General features: G+C 37.9%; 1 long non-coding RNA gene across 1 annotated transcript; it reads left to right on the plus strand.

Annotated features, from left to right (window-relative positions):
• The first annotated feature begins 1,524 nt into the window (after nucleotides 1-1,524).
• On the plus strand, nucleotides 1,525-2,104 carry LOC110927500. The gene is made up of 2 exons (XR_002585672.2): nucleotides 1,525-1,577; nucleotides 1,935-2,104. It is a non-coding gene; the product is annotated as an uncharacterized LOC110927500 (long non-coding RNA).
• The last annotated feature ends 13,259 nt before the right edge of the window (nucleotides 2,105-15,363 follow it).

Below are 15,363 nucleotides of genomic sequence, written 5' to 3' on the forward strand. Positions count from 1 at the left end.
ACTCCCCTAGGCTATAAACACACGAAGCCACCCTATGCTAAAACTAGACCTGTCGCGCCACGCGACAGGCGCATGTGTCCCTGTCGCGACACGCGAGGGGGGCGAAATTCTGGGTATAAATAGAGGGCACTGGGACTTGGTTCTGTGCGTTTGTTCGACGTCCAAATTCAAATTATACTCTGAGTTATAGTCGAAACAGTCCTAAAACACACACAATTCACAAAGCGCTGCCACGACAACAGGGTAATAACTCGATCACTGCTACGTTTCACACTTCTCAATTCTTTTCTTTCATTTCAGCTTTTATTATAAATAATAGCTCGGGATTCTATCTTCTAAATCCCGAAACTCTGCCCGTTATTAGGGTAATAACTCTAATCACTGGTACGATACTTTATCCGATCGATTGAAACTATCCGATGGATGTTTAAGTGCTGCTCAAACTCGGGTTATACTTTATCATTCGTCATGAATTCGATGGATGTTTAAGTATTGCACTTTGTCATTCATTGTGAGGGTTTCTATCTCGTGATTATCGTCAAAGTTGAATTGAGTTAATACACTAATACGAGTTCTTGTGCCTAGAAATTAGAACTCATAATCAGGAAGCTGTCAAACTAGTATAGCAAACCTAGATATTAAGATAATTTAGCAGTTTAGAAAACTTAATAGCTACGACAACTTAATAGGAAAGGAAACTTAGCAGTTAAGTAAGCTAAGTAAATTAATTAATCAGCTAGTTACGTTATTTAATTAATCGGCTAAATAAATTACTTGATTTAAACCGTTAGGATTAATTAATCGGTTAAGTAAGATTAATTACGCTAAGCAATATTAATTAAGCTAAGCAAGATTAATTAAGATAACTAAGATTAATTAATCAGCTAAGTAAGATTTAGTAAACACCTAAATATACATGAAAATAAATATATACGAGATAGATAATATCAAAGGAAGGTGCTAGGAAGGTGTAAGAGGATAGATATGTAGGAAGGAAGCTTCCTAGAAAATGCATAGGTAACTTCCTAGAAAAGCTATAGGAAATTTCCTAGAAATACAAGGGAAACATCCTAGAAATTTCCTATTTCCTACCTATAAATAGGAAGCTTAGGATTCATTTTTCTTTGCTCATTTCTTTTCTTCTTCTCTCTATACGTTGGTGTTCTAACCAATAATCACCGATGCGATGTTCTGTCCGATCGATTCAGGAACCAACTAACGAATGCCAAAGTGCTGTACTTTGTGAATTTCGTTAAACGGATGCCAAAGTGCTATACTTTGAGAGTTCGTTAAACGGATGCCAAAGTGCTATACTTTGTGATTTCGGTAAAGGGAATCCGAAGTGTTACACTTTGTGAATTTTGTTAAGGTCGTGACTACTGTTAGGTTTGATTTGGGTTTTACACAAATACGTATTCCATTCTGTTAAACTATATGTTTAACTACCAGAATACTCCCAACTAGACACTTACAATCAAACAAGCTGTTAAATCATCAGAAGATTCAGAACAAATAAAGTATACGCTTAATTATCAGAAGGAATAGAATCAAGAAGCTTGCTAAATCATGCTTATACTGTGAGTCATTCTCTTTTTATCAACTATTTTACAAAACTCCAAGTTATTTTCAAAGTTATAATTACAAGGATTAAGTCTTTGTAATCACCAAATTACAGCCGGTATGTGGGGTTTTGTATACATTACTTGATAATCTTCACCATTGGGGCAGCCAAGGGATGATATGACCATAGTCACAGACACCATTGGACAATGAGGGCCAATGGGTCGAGTGACAATACTGTGGGTAGTTGGTTGATATCAGAAACATTGTAATCGCTCTTAATACTGTAAATTATAACTACGAGTCGTTTTGTGCAAACTGAATGAACTCACTCAGTATTTCCTGCTGACAAACCTTTTTAAAATGCATTTCAGGTATTTATAGTAGAATGGAATGAGAGTTGGATACGACACCGAAAGGCTTAAAGTAGTGGCTTACTTTATCAATTAAACTAAATCAAGAAATGTTGTTCATGCTAAAGCTACCTTTGTAAAACATGGGTTTTATCCCATCTATTTAATAAATAAAATCCGGTGTTTCTAAACTCTGATATTTTTCCTAACTCACGGTCCTGATGAAATTTCCGCTGCAATGTTTTTAAAATAACCACCGGTACCACTTGGCTGCTCGCGGCGCCCGTTTCCGTCCAGGGAGGGGTCGGGGGCCGTGACACCTACATACTCACATCCTGGAGGTACCGTCAGCCTACCACCATGATGAATCCGAAAACTGAAGATATGGGGAAAACCATATGCAAATAATCAAACATTCACAGCATTTATCAACTAATACACTACTACATTGCAAAATGCACAATTTTTAGCTCAAAAAATTAAACTAGGGTTTCAAATTTAAGTTGAAGAACTCACCATATAGATCAACAACCTGTTCGTTATCAAGATGGTCTCGAATCACCATATAGATCAATAACCTGTTCGTTATCAACAACCTTGATCGTCCTGCGACATCTTCTTCTTTGATCAGCGATTTTGTGTGGTAGAAACCCTAAGAGTGAAACCTGAGGGACGAATTGGGGGTGAATGACGTTATCAAGAGGGTTTCTGAGGGATAATAAATGGGGTAGGTGTAAAGGGATATGGAAAATACATAATTACCCTCATGTGCTTATCATGTGCCACAAATTAACTGAGTCTTTTAACCAGGTTGAGTGGAAAGGACAAAACTTGTAACAAAATACCTACTAAAGGACACCGCCTGTCAACATTTGAAAAAAAGGACACCGCCTGTAAAGTACTATAAAGATAAAGGACAAAACTTGTCATTTTTCCTAATACTTATTTACCCATTATAAATTGGCAACATTTTGGTGCATAAAGAAGTTGTATTCTATGTTTAGGGTGGTTTTCAAAAAAATAATAATTGATGTTACACTTTTAACCCAAAAGCTTTCTATATTTGCTAATTTAACCTCACAACTTTTTTAGTTTCAACTTTGGTACCACCCATTATAAATTGGCAACATTTTGGTGCATAAAGAAATTTTATTATATGTTTAAGGTGGTTTAAAAAAATTTTGATGTTACACTTTTAACCCAAAAGCTTTCTATATTTGCTAATTTAACCTCACAACTTTTTTAGTTTCAACTTTGATACCCAATACTTTTCATATTTTGCAAAATATTCATTTTACGTTTTGTTCTAAATTTTGCGAGTTAACATGGCGCAACGTTCGTGTGTGGTTCAATGTTTTTACGTTTCATTCTTAATTTTGCGAGTTAACATGACGCAATGTGTGTGTGTTTGATTAAACGTTTTTATATCGTCATTTTTTCCCGTTTGATAGGTTCATCGCAACGTGCGGGTCCTAAATCGACTTAGTTATTATTTTCTATTTTTTACATTTCGGTCTAATTTTTCCGCATTAACACGTCGCAACTTTAGTGTTGGTGGTCGTTGACGGTGTTGTCGCATTGATGCTATTTGTCACAGTTTTACAACCCCACCGCAACATGAGGAGCTTAATACTAGTTAATATTATTTTTAAACATTCAACGAATACTATACTTGATAATTCAGGTAAACCATTTAATAATTATTTTAGTTCAATATGTGTCGAGTTGTGAAAAAAGAGACATAAAAAGCAAACCTGTGTCTACTTTATTTGTTTTTTTACACAATATTTAATTAATATGACAATGCACGCTCTTAACAAAGTTATCATATGAAAATTATTAGTTTTTTAGCAACACTTGATAATTAAATAAAAGTAATCAAATAAAAATATATTTAATTTTATATTACTTTGTTATACATAACATACATGGTAGCAGTGGCTAACTTTAACAAAAAATGAGTGTGGACCGTACTCTTATAATTCTAATATTTTACACAACAAAAAGAAAAGGAGAATTGACTTGTAATAATCTCACCTAGACCTTATTGGCCATTAATAATCCAATCTCAGAATATTCCTCCCCACCAGTCCCACCTTTCACCTATTTTTCCTACAATGGTCTCCCGTTAAATAAACTTAATGGAGTTAAGTTTTTTTTCCAAATTACAAACAAATTTTTTAGGGCTTTTGATCAGAACGATGATACGAGTCCACTGATGTAAAACTTACTTCAAAATGGTGCTCCAAGTGACTTGATTTTGGTTAATTGGAAATTTAAATACCCGAATTGAAGCGTTGTTTTCATCGTTTGGAGCACCGTTTCGAGGCAAGTTTTACATCAATGGACTCGTATCGTCGTTCTAATCAAAAGCCCTAAAAAATATGTTTGTAATTTGGAAAAATGTTTAACTCCGTTAAGTTTTTTTAACGGGGGACCGTTGTAGGAAAAATATGTGAAAGGTGGGACTGGTGGGGGGAATATTCTGAGGTGGGATTATTAGTGGCCAATAAGGTCTAGGTGGGATTATTATAGGCCAATTTCCCAAAAAAAAATCGGTAAAATTAACACTACGAGCGAAAAATCAGTGAGAGCCGGCGCACCTACGGACCACCAAGAAGCTCCGCCACTGAAAGAGAGGTCATTGCATAACATCATTTTAACATGTGATGTACAGAACTATCATAGTGCGAGGCATGTCTGAAGAAAGGATATGTGTCCATACGAAGTTACATAACATAGGTTTAGAAAACAACCTATGTTTAAAATTTTGTAACACATAAATAAACACGCAATTTATATTTATAATTATGCGTACGCAGGTTATCTCATAATATATCTACCTTTTTAATAAGATAATTTGTTTAACAAAAATTATATAACAACATTATACTCAAACTAATGGTAACTAAATTCTTAATTTTATAGTATATGTTTTTATAAAAAATAAGAAACCATGTAAAAGCTATTTGATCTTTTACAAGAAAAACGATGAAAGTAAACAAGAGTAAAGAATTGGGAGCTTTTTGTTCGTCTTATGGGAGAAGTTTCTGTTCGATTCTAGGTTCGTTGGTGCTACTTTGTTTAACTTGGCTCTTTAGCTTGTTTCATGGGCGTTTATTTTTAGGCTTTGTTGTTTTTCCCTTGCGGTTTGCAGTGAGGTTCGATTGCTGTGGAGTAGGTTTCTTTTAAGTCTGTGGTTCAGGAACATATTGTTCTTTTGTCAAGCTTATTGCTATTCGAATTTTCCTTTTCAATAAAATTTTGGTCGTTCTAAAAAATAGAATTGGGGGCTTTTCTCATTTTACCATTTGACCATTTAAATTCTTATATTTTGTACATGTGTCACTCTCCTAACATCTCAAACATTGATTATTCTTAATTAGTGACCGTGATGGCTTCCTACAATTTTCATGTTGATTAAATAAATAACTGATTACCTTACGTGTCGCAATAGGGATGTCCTTTTTGACATATTCAGGTGCGCTGGTATTTCTGTTACGAAAGAGGCACCCGTTAATTTCTTAACAAACCTGTTGGAAGGGAGATCTACCCTTCGACCAGCTGACATTCTGGTCTTTGGATGGGTAGGAGGAAAACATCCCTGTGTGGATCTAATAGGGGTTTCCCCGCTTGTGGGCTTAGGGGTAGTGCTTTCACGGTGGGTCAGGCTGCTTTAAAGGCTGCTTCGGGTAAAGTGACCAAACATGAGAAAGCATGACTTGACAACCAGCACGTGTTTATCCCATTTGCTTTTGATACCTTTGGTTTTCTGGCGCCAGAGGCTGGGGACCTACTTAGTCGAGTTCAAAGGGTCATGCATAGTAATGTTATGACCCCGAGATCTATGGACGTAGTTTTTAAAAGGCTTAGTTCAGGGCCGGCCCAAGCCCAAGTCAAATGAGGCTTGGGCCTTGGCCCTTGGGCCACCAAAACTATAGGGCCTCAACGATTTGATGAAACCACAGTCCATTGATAAAAGCTTTAGGGTGTAGATTATCAACATATTGATGGTTGGTAGTGTAGTGGTTTTGTGTACGTATTGATATTGGTAAGACCCGGGTTCAAATCCCTGGTTCACCATTTTCCTCCATTTTTTTCTTGTTTTTAAATTTTAATACAATCTTTCAAATAATTACACATGGGCCCTTTAAGTTTAATGTAACACCCCGTGTTTTCGAAAGCCAAAGTCAAAGTCAAGATTGACTTCTTTGACCGTAGTTAGTCTATTTTATGTTTACGTTAGTTGTATTATGTGGAGTAATTAATTGCAATCGAATTAATCGAAGTTTATTTATCGATGCGAACCGCTTTACGACTGTGAATGATAGGAAGTAACAATGCGATAAAGTCAATTAATCAATAATCGAGCTAATCTAATCATCATTGAACTCGAGACTCGAATTACGCGAATTTTGGTGTTAATATACGTGTGTGTGCCTTATGTGTTACTTGTGCGTGTCTACTTTATGTTATGTGTGGTAATTAATCGAAACTCGACTCGAAATCGAAACTCAATCGAACTCAATCGAAATCGAAGCATGATAATTGGTGGAGAAGAGATAGCGCGAGATATAGATGATTGTATGTTAGATATAGTGGTTGGGATTAAAAGTAATTTGAATTGGAAACTCTATCGAAACTCTATCGTATTCGCATCGTCCTCAATCGAAATCGAAATATCAAAAATCGTCGCACCGAACACTCGAATCAGGCGGCTGATCGATCAGGCTACCAGCCGATCGAACAGCCAGCCGATCGGACTGCTGTCCGATCGGACAGGTTGTCCGATCGAGCTGCCTGGCTGATCGGCCAGCACTTTCCTCATTTGGCATCCTATAAATACCCATTGTCACTCTCAAACTTTCTACTTTTGGAAACCTCTGTCCGACCAGCTCGTGCTCCCATCTTTTTCTCAGATTCCTTCCGATTCCGGTAAGATTTCATCCTAAATCTTGTACTTTCTTGATCTACACGCACTCCTACACCTTTCTATCTTTCAAATCTTAACTTTTAACCGTGAAATCATCAAGATTCAAGTGTTCTAGGATGATGTCATCATGGTGTTCTTGAAGAACTTCATGTTTTGGCCTCAATCCAGCAAGAATAACTTGGATCTAGCCGATTTCCACATAAACAAACAAAGATCTTTCATGGATCTAAACATTTGCACGGTGAAAAGGATTGAAAGATGGTTTTTCCAACTTTCTTTCAACTCTTTTACACTCAATACCTTCAAACCGATAGAAACGGAGCTTGTGCCGACTTGCTATTCAGTGGTTGCATGACTCAAGATCCGGATTCTATCCACGAGGTTCACCGATTTCGGGTTAAACGTTAAACTCCGTTCCGAACAGTCCACCGGCCGGATTTGGGTGATTCATGTCCGATCAGGAGGAACAAGTAAGAACGAGGGTTCTATGGTTAGACTCGTTGTCAAAACACCTCGATATAACGACAAAGCAATCAGAACAGCTAAGTGTTAGACGAACAGGCTGATCAGGTCAGGATGACTGACCGATCGGACTGCTGTCCGAACGGACAGCCAGCCGATCGACTGGCCAACCGATCGGCTAGCACAAGGTCCCACACTTAATCAATTATTTCGAAGACTAGTATTGAACGAACAGTTGTTCGATCGGACTACCGTCCGATCGGATTACTCTTCGGATCATGAGATACTATACTTCAACACTTAGTCAATTTTCAACGTGTTCAATGCACTAGGAGTGCCACCCGATCGAACAGCCGTCCGATCAGGTGACACCCTGCTGAGAACTTGTCTTGCTAGAAGTACCTAACCGATCGGGCTGCCGGCCGATCGAACAACCGTCCGATCGACCGACCTGAAGGGTAAAGATACTTCAATGTTTTCAAATGCTACAACGAAAACTTCAAAAGTCAAACCATCATACACAAACACATCCTTCTCAAAGGAAGAAACAATCCACTCGAACAGCCATCCGATCGGCCTACCTACCGACCGACCGGACAGCTGTCCGAACGGACTGCCAGCCGAACGGTCAGCCGTCCGATCGGACTACCGTCCGATCGACCAGCTGTCCGACCCTCCAACACTTGTTTTCCGTTTTACGCGTTGCTTATCGTTATGCCATCAAACTATTCAGGCTAACCCTACTCCCAAGCGCTCCCTTCAATCCATCAATCGCTGTGAGTATACTCGAACCCTTTTTGCTTTAGCACTTTTGGGTGTTACATACGTTACTTATTCTAAATCACAATCGAACACACTACTCAATTACTTTAAACGCTAACCGTTACCGCATGTATTACGTGACTAAATGAATGCTTGTTGTTATGTTTACACGTGGAATGCTGTCTACCTGCCTTAACGACGATAGTAATATAGTTTGGACTCAGCACCCTTTCACACGGGGGTTGTTAAGGACAATTACTTGCATGGATTACGGTGGTAATCATGTATTGCGAACTGCCTCGGGCAGTCAACCCGCAGTCAGTGGTATCGATAGATCCATGTCGATAATTAACATGCTTCATTTTCCTCTGTGTACGTGCTGGTTATGCGTAAACTATTTCGAACTCTATTATGCTATTATCAAACTTGTATGCTCACATTTACATTTTATGTATTGACTTTATTTTAACCTATGTGACAGGTGTTTAAGATGCTTATCTGCTAGAGCCCAACAAATAGTTGTCTGTAGTGGTCAAATTATGGGACTCTAGAAGCAGATAAACAATTTGTATTTATATTTAAATCTGAGTGGTCGGAACATAATATTTGACTAGATTTTATCTGTAATAATTTGTTTGCTATTTGAGGTACGGTATGGGACGTATTATATAAATTGAATAGTAATGATAGTTGTTATGGAAACTTCTGGACAATCTGTTTCGCTCAGTGCCATGCCCCGATGATTTCGCCATCGGTTGGGGTGTGACATTTAACATTCAATTACATACGTTTTTTTTTTGGAAAAAAAAGGCCACAAGCTTTTACTTCGTCTTAGGCCACCAAAATGGTTGAGTCGGCCCTGACTTAGTTTTATTATTCAAAAAGGGGTAGCGGCGCAGCTTGTTACCCGTTTACCAACTATCTCGAGATAAATTCATAATATACTATTCTTTTTCTAAACGTATAACAGGATGGTTTCAAATGAATAATTTCTTGGAAAGGAAATAAAGACAGAAAAGTTAAAGGATTAGAAGATTATTACAACAAATGTAATAAATAATTTCAAATGATTCTCTTGAATATGATTTGTTATTAGTTTTTATAATGTGGACACGACAACTTTAATGAATTAGGGTGTACGATAACTCAATAAATCAATAAACGACCCAAGTCTACTCATACTCATAACATTTTTAATGGATGATGTTACATAACTCCTAATATTAAATTACACTAAATTATCATCTTGTTTGGGACTGAATTTAAAACTTTCTGCTACGACGAAAACCTCTACCAAATACCAAATGAGCTAGCATTGCTATAAAATAAGTAAACTATACATTTCGTCCTTGTGCTATTTTTTTTTTTTAATTTTAAACGGTCCAATATTATTATTTTCTTTGTTGTAATGTTTTCTAATCCATATATCCTGTGGACGTGTGCTTGTGTATGCCTGGAATTAGGGTTTTCTTTTTCATTGTAAGACTAGTGTGCCCCACGAATTTTTTTGGAAAAAACGTGAGAACTTATAGTTCAATTTCTTGTTACATATTTATCATAGAATATCAACATCGCGAAACAAATTTATTTACCTATAAGTTTTTTTTTTTTAATCTCTTCGGCTATATTTGAGTAAGCTTGTACATAATTGCTTTAAGCTAATCATTTCTTCTGCTATTTGTTGGCGGTAATCCCTGACTCATCACAAGTCGATGATGTGAAAGGGTGACAAAAGAGTTCAAGTCACAAGTCGGTGAACTTGAGGGATCAATGTTGACAAGTTGGTCATAATTGCTTAAGTTTCCTAATTACATTATAATTATATTTGGTATTGTCTTGCTCACCAAGTTAGGGTTATATGGTAATGTCTTGGTCACTAAGTTGGTTAGCCTATATAAACCATGTAAGGGTTAGACATTATTAAGAGAGAAGAGACTAGAGAAACCGAGTTATGGTTTGAGAGTCTGTAATCAGTTTTGAGTTATTTTCTGATTAATAAGATTGAGAGTTATTCGATCTAAATTCTTTTCTTCATCTTTTCTATTCGGTTTGATTGTCGATTGGGACTTGAATTGGTATCATAGCCAAGTTCAATCGTCGATATCAAACGGGTACTCGGGTTCTTAATAGGCGGCTAAGAAGACTAATGGGTCGTCGATCAGGAAAGTTGAGATCAACGGTACTGGTCTGTCGGAGCAGCGACGTCTGTACTGTTACGGCGACAGGCAACGTGTAGGTTGTTCGTAAGACATCAATTAAAAAGCGGAACTAGGCAGGCTCTGGGTCAGATCGATTTTGGCACAACATACATAAGGCTTTACTAAACGTATTCATCATCGAAAGACAACGACACGGTGGACACCTAGATTCGTTCTGTGAATCTTTTAAGTAGGGCCGAAGTAATCCACAAGGAGGTGGTGTATTTGACTTATCTAAGTAATTTGAATTGAGTGTGGCAGCGAGAACTTTTTTAATCTTCGATAATTGCAACAAGCAATTACTCAACGAGAAAAAATAAAAAGTCAGGTTCGTTGTTTCCTTTCAGGCATGGTTGCAGAAATCGGCCTAGGCGGCCACTTACTGCCTAATTTTGAGCTAGTCGGTCAATTAATCGGCCATGGTCAAAGTCGGTCAAAGGCGGTACCTAGGCGGTCAAAAATCGGATTAATCGGACTATATTAATCAGTCAAAATCGGTCCTAGGCGGTCAAAATTGGTCAAAATCGAACCATACTATCTGAAACTTGAAGTATTTATGTGAATTTTGAAGTATTATTTTTATATTATTGGGTATATATATATAATTTTGAAAACATACATATAAAAATCCCATTCCGATTAATCCCGATTAATCCCTAGGCGGTACCTCACCGCCCGACTAGCGCCTAGCGCCTTCTACAACATTGCTGTCAGGAAGTAAAGTGTCAAAAGTTTGGTTTATTTTATTTTTTGGAGGGGTGACTCATATTCAAGAAAGCTTAGTGGTTTTTTTTTTGGAATAACTAAGTTGGGGTTTACTATTAAACGTTGTTTGGGTTGAACAAGCGGGGTCAATTCAGGATTATTGTTATTCGGTTTTCGAGAGGTATTCGTGACCGGGTTTCTGCGATCAAATGCGTTCGGTTCTGAAAAGTTGTTCAGAAATCAATGACGGACGGGAACAGACCACCACCGGTTGTGGTTAAGGATCAGAGTACCACAACTTTACAATGTCCAATGTTAACCGAAACAAATTATAACATCTGGGCGATTCGTATCAAGGCAGTATTCAAGGCTCATGGAATACAGCAAGCTTTAGAACCAGGTGAAGAAGAGGTAGAATCCAAAAAGGATGACATGGCGGTTGCACTTCTACTTCAAGCAATACCAGAAGAGCTCGTGTTTCAAGTAGCTCAGTTTCAGACTGCAAAGGAAATCTGGGAAGCGTTGAAGACACGGTATGTTGGGGTTGAACGGGTTCGAGAGGGAAAGATTGAGCAACTGGAAAATGAGTTTGAATCTTTGAAGATGAAAGAAACAGAGACGATTGATTCTTTCGCGGGCAGAATAAGTCAGTTGGTGACCAAAGCAGCCAGGTTGGGAACCACCTACGAAAACAAAAAGCTAACAAGAAAGTTATTAGGCTCTGTTCCAGCAAAGTATGTTCCAATTGTAGCTTCAATTGAACAGTTCGCAGATTTGAAGGCCATGACGTTTCAGGAAGCGATCGGTAGACTGAAGACGTTCGAAGACAGGATTAAGGGTATCGAGTCTTTAGCAGAAAATCAAGGTAATCTAATGTTTGCCAATGGTGAGTCACCCTCTGTAACACCTCGAAATTTTGTGTCCAATAATGTGTTAACACGTGTCATGAGTTTACACGTGGCATTAATTTTTAAATAAAGGACTAAAGTTGACAAACCTTGAAAGTATGTAAATTCGAGGGTTATAAATGTCAACAAAGGATAAATATACTGTATAGTAACCCTAAACGATGCTCGTACCTTCAAACGAATAAATCATGGATCGTACGGAGCAAAACGCGGGAGAAAGTGAGGAATTACAAGCTGCAGGGGTTGATTGTGTCAATATGTTTAATTTATACCTCTGAGTGACCCTTTGACGAACCCGAGGCTTTGTAACAGTAAAATACGCTCACTAGAATATATTATATAAATTTCGCGAAGTTCTGTTTTAAAACGAGAAAGTTATGATCAAATTCGTATGCGAGGGGTTAAAAGCGTCAACAATAAAAGTTAAGGCTTTTCGGATAGTAATTAAACTAACCGGGGGCTTAACAATGCGGGTAAAAGTTACGAGGCCCTTAACCGTAAATAATCGAGGGCCAAATCGCAAAGTTACCCCTTCAAAACCGAAAGGTTAGGTTAATGATTACAAAAGATTTGGTTAATGATTACAAAAGATTTAGAAATCTTGAAAATCAAGTCTAATGCGGGCCGCGTTAAGGTTATGCATGAGTTGATGCGGGCCGCGAGCCACCTGCAGATACGCGTTCTGACTTAAGGATTCAGGCGGCCCGCGTACAAGTTGCCTGATCTCTCATGCGGGCCGCGTGACAGTCCCAGATGCAGAATTCTTGGACAGACTTGCTGTTTGAAGTTGTGAACGATCATTTGAGCAATAAATGAAGCATGGGCACCCTCTACATGACCCCTAGCACCCAGGGCCACCTGCTGATCATCCATGATGCCTTGTAGGTTGATGTGTAATGATCTTAAGTCCATTTTTTCACTATAAAAGGCACCACATTGTGCATAAGTGAAACACACCTCAAACCTGCATTCTAAACCATCTCTGGAGCTCTCAAGCACTCTTCTAACATTCTAAGTCGTGCACCAAGCTTCTTTAAGTGTGTCTACCCTTTTATGGCTTAGTTTTTGCTTAGTTTAGCTCAAAAGTCAATCCGTCGTAATTAACGATTGACTTTGCGATAAATCACGAATGGTCCAGTGGTTTGTCGAATCAAAGATAGTTATATGATGGTAATCATGTGGGCATCAAACCCCTAAAAGGGCACCCTCTGATTCCCACTCTAACTAGTTCAAATATCGAGTCAAACGTGCTTAACAGAAATGTCATTTTTGCGATTTCTTGCGTAATCTGTAATGTAGATGATATGTAACCTGTTTGAACACTCATAAAACATGATAATAAGTATATAAACTAGTCTGAGCTTGTTTGATCCGACCATTTATTGTTTTGACCTGGTTCGGAGCCGAATATCGCAAAAGTTTGACTTTTGCTTTGACTTCAGTTCTGACCCGCTAAAGTAAGATTTAGATATGCCTTAGGACTCTCTTAGGACCAGGTTACATGATGGTATAACCCTCTGTGACCGGTTCATTTGTTGTCCGAGTCTTTTACACATTTCCGTTAAGTGCTTAAAAGTTGACCGTAACGCCCTTTTTAAATTAAAACGAGAATTTCGGACATATGAAAGAATCATAACCTTGGTTACTGATTTCTAAGAATGTCCCTAAAATTTCATGTCAATCCGAGGTCCAGAATAGGAGTTATGCTAAATAGCGCAAATTGCGAAACTTTAGTAATTAAATAGCGCAATTAGCATAACGCCTATCTAAACCCGGATTTCGACACCAAACCTTTTACTCACTGATGTAAAATAATATTTTGGGATTTCTAAAGATTTTTAATTATTTTTAACCTGCTCATAACCTGCAGTTATGGCAACGGTTCGGTAAATACCGAATATACCCTTTTCGGCCATAACTTGAGTTCTACAAGGTCTTTTGACCCAATTCCAGTTGCCACTGATTTTAAATAATAAATAAAGTATTTTAGACTTTATAAACTGTTAGAGAAACTCAGATTTCCTGTAGAACTCAGAAACCTCTTTTATAATCTTTAAAAAGACCAAAATACCCCTACGGGGCATAATATGAACTTAAACTCGTTACGGGCATTATGGAAGGTATCCTACTGATACCACAACCTCTATAAAGCATATTGACTTAGGAAAACAGTGTAGGACTCCTACGGTTACCCGTTGCGCCTTTTGCGCGCACGGTTCAGCTATGTAGCTAGTTTACATAAATTAGCCGAAACGGGTCAAACCATATTGTTTTGACCCCAAAATCCAGAGTATGATTATTTTGCCCATATAAAACAAGTCTTCAAACTTGTTGGGTCAAAATCACACTCCATTCCCGGTTTCCGCCTTTCCCGCGATTAAACAGTAACTATCCATTGAAACTGACCGGTCTAAGCTACGGCTAAATATAAAGACCCGTTAGGATTCTAATATGTTATTTTTAAACCTTCGTTCCAGAATAGGAGACCAGTAAAAGCTATCTGTGATTTATTCAATTAAGGATTAATACTTGCAAAGGTAAATACTTTTAACTTATTTTCCGTTATACGGGCTTGGGTTACGGTATCTAAAATACCGCTTGGTCGGGCAATTGACCTCAACTCATTAGTAGTTGGGTATTATCAATGTGACCCGTTTAAAAACTTGTTTTGTTGGCTTTACGCCTTTGGGGGCTTAATGACCATGTCCCGGATATCCTTGGCAGCATTTACGAATGGCCACGACCTTGACATCCGGGTGTAGGCGTACACTCGGCATTATGTCCATGACTATAAAAGTGTAGCCGTTGGTTTACCCTCCACAGTTTTATGCTATGTGGCGTGTCTATTAAACTTTAACCCGGCACGACCCGGGCGACCGAACGCAAAGTAACATGTAATTCTTTTCTAAGATTTGATTATAAATTATCCCAAGTTATAAAGAGTTTGTGCCTTGAGCATTTAAACCAATTTTATCAAACATTTTACAAAAGTGTCAGTTGAATGTATTTACCAGTGTAAACTGACGTATTTTCCCCAAAAAGACTAAATGCAGGTACTATGCGAAATTGGCTGGGATTTCTCCTTAGCATCATTAGAAGTCTCGCAAGCTTAAGATGCTTGAAGTCTGTTGAACAATACTTTTATTATTATTATTAGATCCCCTGTGGATTTTTATTTCAACAATGGTGATACATTGATATTACACTTAACGTTGAAATATATTTATCTTTATGCTTCCGCTGTGCATTCATATACATTGTGTGGTTTGACTATAATGTTGCCAACTACGTCACGATAATCCCCACCGGGCCCACCGGTGAGACACGTGGAAATCGGGGTGTGACAGGTTGGTATCAGAGCCAACACTGAGTGAATTAAACACTAATCTTTGTGTTTAATCTCAGTTACACAATTGCACATACTTGAGTCTAGACAAGAACGTAGGACAAATTCGAATTGTTATTCCAGTTTGTGTTTTTAT

The sequence above is a fragment of the Helianthus annuus genome, chromosome 3 (genome assembly GCF_002127325.2).
Source record: "Helianthus annuus cultivar XRQ/B chromosome 3, HanXRQr2.0-SUNRISE, whole genome shotgun sequence".
Lineage (NCBI taxonomy): Eukaryota > Viridiplantae > Streptophyta > Magnoliopsida > Asterales > Asteraceae > Helianthus > Helianthus annuus.